This window comes from Bos taurus, chromosome 7 (assembly GCF_002263795.3).
Source record: "Bos taurus isolate L1 Dominette 01449 registration number 42190680 breed Hereford chromosome 7, ARS-UCD2.0, whole genome shotgun sequence".
Taxonomy (NCBI): domain Eukaryota; kingdom Metazoa; phylum Chordata; class Mammalia; order Artiodactyla; family Bovidae; genus Bos; species Bos taurus.
Window position 1 is genome coordinate 53,027,911 of NC_037334.1, and position 6,554 is coordinate 53,034,464.

A 6,554-nucleotide genomic window follows, 5' to 3' on the forward strand; every position below is an offset into this window, starting at 1 on the left:
GCCAAAGCCTTTGACTGTGTGCATCACAATAAACTGTGGAAAATTCTGAAAGAGATGGGAATACCAGACCACCTGACCTTCCTCTTGAGAAATCTGTATGCAGGTCAGGAAGCAACAGTCAGAACTGGACATGGAACAACAGACTGGTTCCAAAAAGGAAAAGGAGTACATCAAGGCTGTATATTATCACCCTGCTTATCTAACTTATATGCAGAGTACATCATGAGAAACGCTGGACTGGAAGAAGCACAAGCTGGAATCAAGATTGCCGGGAGAAATATCAATAACCTCAGATATGCAGATGACACCACCCTTATGGCAGAAAGTGAAGAGGAACTCAAAAGCCTCTTGATGAAAGTGAAAGTGGAGAGTGAAAAAGTTAGCTTAAAGCTCAACATTCAGAAAACGAAGATCATGGCATCCGGTCCCACCACTTCATGGGAAATAGATGGGGAAACAGTGGAAACAGTGTCAGACTTTATTTTTGGGGGCTCCAAAATCACTGCAGATGGTGACTGCAGCCATGAAATTAAAAGACGCTTACTCCTTGGAAGAAAAGTTATACCAACCTAGATAGCATATCCAAAAGCAGAGACATTACTTTGCCAACAAAGGTCCGTCTAGTCAAGGCTATGGTTTTTCCTGTGGTCATGTATGGATGTGAGAGTTGGACTGTGAAGAAGGCTGAGTGCCGAAGAACTGATGCTTTTGAACTGTAGTGTTGGAGAAGACTCTTGTCCCTTGGACTGCAAGGAGATCCAACCAGTCCATTCTGAAGGAGATCAGCCCTGGGATTTCTTTGGAAGGAATGATGCTGAAGCTGAAACTCCAGTACTTTGGCCACCTCATGCGAAGAGTTGACTCACTGGAAAAGACTCTGATGCTGGGAGGGATTGTGGGCAGGAGGAGAAGGGGACAACAGAGGATGAGATGGCTGGATGGCATCACTGACTCGATGGATGTGAATCTGAGTGAACTCTGGGAGTTGGTGATGGACAGGGATGCCTGGTGTGCTGCGATTCATGGGGTCGGCAAAGAGTCGGACATGACTGAGCGACTGAACTGAACTGATAGGTCATTCTACCACACACCCCTTCTCCAGCCCAACCTCATTGAGAACCACTGACATAGAGCGTCTTAAACTTTTTATTTATTTTTTTAAATTTTTGGCTGTGTTGGGTCTCTGTTGCTATGTGCAGGCTACTCATAATGGTGGCTTCTCTTGCTGCGGAGCACAGGCTCTCAGATGTGCAACTACAACTTCAGTAGTTGTAGCTCACGGGCTCACAGAGCTTCTTAGAAGCACTAACAGCCTAGTAAGGGCGAACTCTATAGCCATCAGGCCTTTCTCACCAAGCATCCTCCTGGTCCCCACCTCTCTCCTATGTCTGTATCAGTGCTCAGCAGAAGCTCTGTGCACACTGGTTCTTCCATATTTCTGCAGGCTCTTCTGCCTGCTTCTTAGATTCTCCCTTTGGTTTGCCTTCCTTCTGACTCCCAGGTGTGGGCATGTCCACCAAATATTCTCTTCAGCCCTCTCTTCTAATTAGGGTTCTTAGCCCAGAAGTAGGTTGCCAGGTTTAACAAATAAAAGTATAGGGTGGGGGCGTCCCTGGGGGCTCAGTGGTAAAGAATCTGCCTGCCAATGCAGGAGACATGGGTTCGATCCCTGATCTGGGACGATTCCACATGCCGTGGAGCAACTAAGTCCCTGTGCCACAACTACTGAGCCTGTGCTTTAGAGCCTGGGAGCCACAGCTACTGAAGCCCGAGCACCCTAGAGGCCGTGCTCAGCAACAAGGTGGCCACCGCAATGAGAATCCCAAGCATCGCAACGAGAGAGTAGCCCCCACTTGACGCAACTGGAGAAAAGCCCGTGCAGCAACGTGGACCCAGAACAACCAATAAATAAATTAAAAAAAAATATAGAGTGACTGTTAAATTTGAATTTCAGATAGTGAAAAAACTTTAAGTATTTTTATCTGGCAATCCTATCCAGACGTTAAGTATGACCTCACCACAAGTTCTTCTCTGTTTTCCTTTTTCCTCTTCTTTTTATTTTTAGAATTTTGGTTTACACAATGAATTTGAAAATCTATCAGTAAACACAAAAATCAAACATACTGACTGGGAGCATCATCTGTGCATGAATATTCAGTGGCTGACTCTGTTGATTGGCCTTGTTATGTATTCAGCATTTCTGGGTGATTGTAGGATGTAACTGTTCTCACACTAAAAGAACCACCCCTTTGGAGGCCTGGATCACATTCATTAATTAATTTGGTCATCTGGTCACTCATTTATTGGGTGGAATTCAGCATGTTCTTCTCCATTTACAAGGTCAGGCTTTTTTGGCAAGGGAAGTAGCTAAATAGCTAAAGTTGACCCATATTTTCCTTTCCTCTAAACCACTGGTTTGGTTTTCTTTCTTCACATAGAATCCAATCAGCTTAATTCTCACCTTGCTTCAGAAAGATTCTTGCAGGAAGGAAAATGAGTCTTCCCATCGTTACATAAATTCTCATGGGGCTCCCCTTTATAAGTTTGTGACAGCCAAGAGTTGAGCCCGGAGCTCCGAGAGAAACAGCCATACGCTGATTTATGATGGCAGCTGCTGCTAAATCTCACCCCTCTTTCCTTCTTACAGTGCCATGTTACCTTGGGGTTACAAAACTCTTTTCACTGTTATTCAGGGGAATAATAATAAAGTGCCAGGTTGCAAGTATAAACATGATCATTCTGTGCCTATTATTGTAAATCAAATTTTGCCTTGGATCAGAAGCACAGAAAACATTTTTATACTGTCAGCCACTGCAAGCCTTTTTAGGAGTCTGTTTTTATATAACCCTGGGATGACCTGAGGTATTGTTTGAGCTGTACTGACCAGGGAAGCTGGCCACATTGGTTAGTCTGGCTATTTTTCCTTACAGATCTGAGCAGTTTCCTTGGGCAAAGTGTTAACCTGATTTAAGCATAGCATTAGGGTTAATAACATGGCTCAGGACTCCAACTGCCTGGGTTCAAAGCCTGGCTTTGTAATTTCCTATCTGTGTGACCATGGCAAGCCACTTAACTTGTCTGTGATCAGTCTCCCTGGCTTTAAAACAGGGATGATGATGGTAATATGTTATAGGGTTACTGTCACGTTTAGCTTACTCCATGCAGAACATTTAGAATAGCGCATGGGACATGAATAGTGCTCTACTTGTTAATTATTTATAATTATGCTTTTAGCTCTCAATTTTTATTTTTGAGTATGAAGCCCCTGTTTTAAAGAAACACCAATTTTTCAGATTTCCAGGTGATAGTAGTAAATTTTTTGAGATCCACAGAGTGAGGAAGTATATAACGACAGGAGATCAGCTGTGAAACTTCTGTACTGGGATGAGGCCTGCCACTATCCAGTCCTGTCCCAGAGTTGGGGCAAGACTTTCCCTTCCACACCACTGCCCCTCTATATGTCAAGGCTTGTTTCAGGAATGCTTGAGAGGGATGGCCGTTGAAAAGGAGTCTGGCCCCCCCGGGCAGGTGGGGTGAGCTCAGCAAAGGTTGTGGACACCATTGGATGCCAGTGATGGATGAACCAGTGCAGGTCCTGATGGAAGGCCTGCAGGTCCCTGCAAGACCAGACATATTTTGTGACTCACTTTTGCTTCTCTACCCAATGGCAGGTTGTTGATCTCTGGTCTAGGTCACACAACCCATTCTCTCCTAGCCCTGGACTCCATCATCATCTAGTGTTCATGAGGACAGGGTATGGAGTTAAATCTCTTTCTCTCTCTTTGTGTTTTCATTCTACCTATCATGACATCATAAACTGTAATCCTGACTTCCCTGGGGCCTTCTCTTTTAATTCTTAAAGCCAGAACGGCTTTATTCTGTCTGTATTTCTGTTTCAACAAACCCTAATTCTTTTACAAGCTATATGAGAGGGTCAGACTGATGAGGAACTGGTCCTAATACTATAGGTCACCACTGAATAACACTGGTAAAATCATTTCACCCCTTAGCACTTCAATTTCCTCATTTGTAAAATGGGGAGATACAATTACTTTGGTCATGGGGTCCTGGGTGTTAAAATGAAACAATGCATGTAAAATGCTTAGCACAGCAGAGGATTAGGCATGTAGGGAAAGCTCAATTTAAACTAAATGATGCAAAACCAGGCACATTAAAACCAAAGCTACAAAAATCTTACAGAGTCTAGGAAGAAAATTAAGTAAAAAACTCTCTTTATCCAAACCTGACCTCCAAAGTGGACTCTGCTTAGTTCACTTTAAACTTTCATCCAAACTTTTAACACTGCTTTGAAATTCTTCTATTCCCTCTGTCCTGTGACCTCTGACATGAAGCCATGACATGATGTCACAATCACCTTTTACTTTGACTTTGTGAGAATTTCCTGACCTGGTTCTTTGTCTCCCTCCTTTTTAGCAGCTGGGAGATCTCCGGCTGCATTCATGGGCTCATCTCCAAGCACTCTGCAGTGGGGTTTCACTCTTGGTTTTATTTCTTTTGGCTGAATATGAACAATATTAGTGGATGACTTCAGAGATTCTTCTTCCTTCCTTTGTCTTTTTAAGGAGTACATTTCTGGTTTTGATGTCCATTACAGGGATAGTTAGGTTTGTACTCTGTAACAGTCAAGATTTATAGTACAGAGGATTAGGACTGATTATTTGCATTTCAAAAATTTCCCTTCTGTGGCAGTCAGGAAGCCCCTCCAGTACCCAATTTTTTCCCACCTGACTTTTCCTTTCTCCTGCATTCAGGACCAGCAATGTAATTTGTGAAGCTCAGTGCAAAATGAAAATGCAGACCTCTTTTTTCCAGAGTGGCTACTCCATTTTACATCCTCAGAATCAATATATGAGGATTCCAATTTCTTTGCCACTTCACCAACACTTGTTATAATCTGTCTTCTTTTTAAAAATTCTTTATTGAGATGTAATTGGCATACAACATTATATTAGTTTCAGGTGTATAACATAATAATCCAATATATGTATGTATTGAGAAATGATTTCTACAGTGAGTGTAGTACATACATACAGATTTTTTTCTTGTAATGAAAACATTTAAGATTTGTTCTCAGCAACTTTCATATATAGAATATTATGTACTATATTCACCATGGTTTCCATAACATCCCAATGACCTATTTATTTTATAATTAGAAGTTTGTGTCTTCACCCACTTGCCACCTCTTGCCTCTGACAACCATCAAACAGTTCTCTGTATCATGAGATTAAAAAAATTTTTTTTCTTTTTATTACAGTGGTTCTAGTAAGTGTGACTAGGGTTGCACAGAGTCGGACACGACTGAAGTGACTTAGCAGCAGCAGCAGTGAGTGTGAAGTGGCTTCTAATTGTGGTTTTGATTTGTATTTCCCTGATGACTAGGCAATGCCAAAGAATGCTCAAACTACCACACAATTGCACTCATCTCACACGCTAGTAAAGTAATGCTCAAAATTCTCCAAGCCAGGCTTCAGCAATATGTGAACTGTGAACTTCCTGATGTTCAAGCTGGTTTTAGAAAAGGCAGAGGAACCAGAGATCAAATTGACAACATCCGCTGGATCATGGAAAAAGCAAGAGAGTTCCAGAAAAGCATCTATTTCTGCTTTATTAACTATGCCAAAGCCTTTGACTGTGTGCATCACAATAAACTGTGGAAAATTCTGAAAGAGATGGGAATACCAGACCACCCGACCTGCCTCTTGAGAAATCTGTATGCAGGTCAAGAAGCAACAGTCAGAACTGGACATGGAACAACAGACTGGTTCCAAAAAGGAAAAGGAGTACATCAAGGCTGTATATTATCACCCTGCTTATCTAACTTATATGCAGAGTACATCATGAGAAACGCTGGACTGGAAGAAGCACAAGCTGGAATCAAGATTGCCGGGAGAAATATCAATAACCTCAGATATGCAGATGACACCACCCTTATGGCAGAAAGTGAAGAGGAACTCAAAAGCCTCTTGATGAAAGTGAAAGTGGAGAGTGAAAAAGTTGGCTTAAAGCTCAACATTCAGAAAACTATGATCATGGCATCTGGTCCCACCAGTTCATGGGAAATAGATGGAGGAAACAGTGGAAACAGTGTCAGACTTTATTTTTGGGGGCTCCAAAATCACTGCAGATGGTGACTGCAGCCATGAAATTAAAAGACGCTTACTCCTTGGAAGGAAAGTTATGACCAACCTAGATAGCATATTGAAAAGCAGAGACATTACTTTGCCAACAAAGGTCCGTCTAGTCAAGGCTATGGTTTTTCCAGTGGTCATGTAGGGATGTGAGAGTTGGACTGTGAAGAAGGCTGAACGCCGAAGAATTGATGCTTTTGAACTGTGGTGTTGGAGAAGACTCTTGAGAGTCCCTTGGACTGCAAGGAGATCCAACCAGTCCATTCTGAAGGAGATCAGCCCTGGGATTTCTTTGGAAGGAATGATGCTGAAGCTGAAACTCCAGTACTTTGGCCACCTCATGCAAAGAGTTGACTCACTGGAAAAGACTCTGATGCTGGGAGGGATTGTGGGCAGGAGGAG